Source organism: Gekko japonicus, unplaced genomic scaffold (genome assembly GCF_001447785.1).
Source record: "Gekko japonicus isolate JY-2015 unplaced genomic scaffold, Gekko_japonicus_V1.1 scaffold1014, whole genome shotgun sequence".
In the NCBI taxonomy this organism is placed as follows: Eukaryota; Metazoa; Chordata; class Lepidosauria; order Squamata; family Gekkonidae; genus Gekko; species Gekko japonicus.
Genome location: NW_015164217.1, coordinates 186,488 through 189,952, shown reverse-complemented (window position 1 = coordinate 189,952; position 3,465 = coordinate 186,488).

Here is a 3,465-nt window from a genome sequence, read left to right as displayed (position 1 = left end):
TCCATACTTCATGCTCACAGACTAATGGGTCATAAGCAAACAAGTCCCATAGTCCGTATGGTACGGAATACTACAGTCCAAAAATGCAGAAAATAACCAAGCAACCAGAAATACAAAGTTTAAGGAATGAAATATACCATTATAGATAAAAGTCATTAAAAATCATTTATAAATGTTTTGCTCTTTCCCAGATTAACGGTCTGAAGACCAGCCCGGGCAAATAACTTCAGCAGGGCTTTCCAGATATAATGAGTCCTGTTCTCGAAATGCAAGAGAATGTGGTGATCCCGAGGGCACCTAACACAGGCAGAATAGACTGAACCTCTTGAGACCGAATAATTTCCTGGAATATTCCTCCTAACAATTCTTGTTTTTCAAAAGACTCTCTGCAGGCCGACAGTTTCATGGTCTATCAGTGGCTACTAGACATGGTAACTAAAGGGAACCTCCACGTTCAGAGGCAATCAATTTCTGAATCCTGGTGCCAGGAGGCGACGTCTGGGGAAGGCCCCTAGGCCTTATTGTTGGCACTCCAGAGGAACTGGTCGGCTACTGTGCGAGATACGATGCTGGACTAGATGGACCACTGATCTGATCCAGAACGGCTCTTCTAATGTCCATTAAAAAGCTATCACAGCAGAGAGGGGGTTGGGTTAGAGCAGGGGTGTCGAACTCATTTGTTACGAGGGCCAGATCTGACATAAATGAGACCTTGTTGGGCCAGGCCATGTGTGTCATAAAACGTAATGCCAGGTAGCGGAGATATAAACTTTATAAAGGACACAAACAGAAAAGGGTATTTTTACTTAAAATAAAAAAACATGCTTAAAACATTAGCACTCTTGCAATATTTTGTTTATTGAACTGTGTCTGATAACTGACACCTCTTGCTCTGAATTATTGCATCAAAATGTCTGTGCTGGCTGCAATCTTATGCTGTTCAGGTGTGTATCTGTAAGCTGCAAACCTACGATGACACAGCAGCAGCAGAACTGGAGGAAGAAGCAGAAGACAGCCAGTTCCACTGCGGGCCTGATAAAAGCCCTCCGGGGGCCTTATCTGGCCCCCAGGCCGTATGTTTGACATCCCTGGGTTAGAGTCTCTCCCCTGACATATTTTGTTTGTAAGAGTTTTTATATGGGGGGATATAAAGAAGAGGAGGAGGAGGAGATTGTATTTATACTCCACCCTTCACTACCCAAAGGAGTCTCGGAGTAGCTTACAATCTCCTTTCCCTTCCCCTCCCCACAACAGACACCCTGTGAGGTAGGTGGGGCTGAGAGAGCTCTTTCCAGAACTGCTTGTGAGAGAACAGCTCTGAAAGAGGTCTGACCCAAGGTCACAACACCAGACCTTATTCTCACAACAACCTTGTGAGGTAGGTTTGAATGAGAGATAGTGACAAGCTGACGGTCATTGAACCCGAGACTCCAGCCCACTATGAAGGGCCGAAAAGGTTCCCAAAACAAGACAACCCGGAGAATGAACATATTGGCTTGGGCTGAAACATGAAGCCAGATGCGTTGTATCAAACCAGCGTTTGAGAGGGAAAGGATTTTTGAAAAGATTCTGAGGTGATAGGAGGATTAGGTTTCCCACATGTACGGGAATTTCCACAAGATGTTTGTCCTGGACCGCTAGAGGGAAGTTACCTTATGTTGCCCAACCTTCCCCTCAAGGAAGCACGCACATTACACAAGCATGCTGCAAGTTTTGCTGGCTTTTTTCCCTACCCTTTGCAATTACAGACAAAAGTCTGCAGCGGAGCAGAAACAAAACTAAAACCGATCCCAGCCTCCTCCATCGAAATAGAGAGAGTTGCCCTCCCCCACCCCCCAACACCATGGACTTCTGATTCTTTACCATCTTGTGTGACAGGCAGAAATCCAGCAGGGGTTTTATTTCTCAATAATACAACGATGGCTGGCAACAAATGCTCCCTCTAAGCTGTGGAATCTTGTGAGCAAGAATTCTCCTTTGTGAGCTACTGGCGTTAAAGTTGTGAGAGAGCGATTTGTCTACTGCCTAAATCCGTTTGCTCTGGAGCCACCGTTCCTGAGCGAAGACAAAAATCTGTGAGCCGGAGGCTAAAAAACTGTGAGCTAGCTCACATTAACTCAGCTTACAGGGAACCCTGGCACAATTTTTCCCTGTGGGATATCTGCCTGTCATGGAGCAGCAAGAAGCCCCAGAAGTCCTGCCAAAGAAGACAGAGGGCAATGGGCCAGGGTGGGTGGAGGGATACTGTAAAACACACGGACATCTTTTTCTCATACTGAACACAGCCGATGCTCCCTCTAAGCTGTGGAGTCTTGTGAGCAAAAATTCTACTTTGTGAGCTACTGGCATTTAAAGTTGTGAGCCAGCGATTTGGCTGCTGCCTAAATTAGTTTGCTCTGGAGCCATCCTTCCTGAGCGAAGACAAAAAGGTGCGAGCCAGAGGCTAAGAAACTGAGCCAGCTCACACTAACTCAGCCTAGAGGGAACACTGAACACAGCCGAGGCAAAACTGCCTTCACACAAACCAAAGGAACAAAAACAGCCACAACCATTTCAAGGTTTCGCCAGGAGCAAACTCTCAGAGACTGGTTTGTTCCTGGTTCTTTTAACGTAAACCAGAGCCCCACCTTTCCTGCACAAAGGCAATGTTTACTAAAGTCACGTGAGGCCAGAGAGAGAGAAAGGAGTTGCATAGTCGGGTTGCTCAACCTTTTGTTGGTAGATTAGGATATCCCACAGACAGGGCTGGGGAGGTGGTGGGCCATTATAAACACCTCCTTGCAAGGGGGAGGGGTGGGTCATGACTCATGACTACCTTGAAGGCAAACAGGGCCATGCCTAAAATAAGACCACCACTCTCTTTTAACCCAAACCGGACAAGGGAATCCAGCTTGCTTGGTTTTTTATTGGACATCTCGGTAGATACGCCCTCTAAGCTGTTGGGAGTCCCGTGAGCAGAAATTCTACTTTGCGAGCTACTGGCATGAAAGTTGTGAGGGAGCGGTTTGGCTGCGGGATACATTACTCTGCCCTGGAGCCATCCTTCCCGAGCTCAGGCAAAAATGTGTGCGCCGGAGGCTAAAAAACTGTGCGCTAGCTCACACTACCTCAGCTTAGAGGGAACGCCAGGTCTCCCCTGGCCACCGGTGGGGGATTGGGGGGAGGTCGGGTTGCCACTGCAATGTTCCCTCTAAGCTAATGGAGTCTCGTGAGCAAAAATTCTACTTTGTGAGCTAGTGGCATTAAAGCTGTGAGCGGGCGATTTGGCTGCTGCACAAAATCAGTTTGCTCTGGAGCCCTCCTTCCTGAATGAAGACAAAAATGTGTGAGCCGGAGGCCAAACAACTGTGAGCTAGCTCACACTAACTCAGTTTAGAGGGAACACTGGTCGCCAGTTCCAGGTTAGGACCCTGGAGCTTTGGGGGTGGAGCCTGGGGAGGACAGGGACCTCAGTGGGGTGCCATG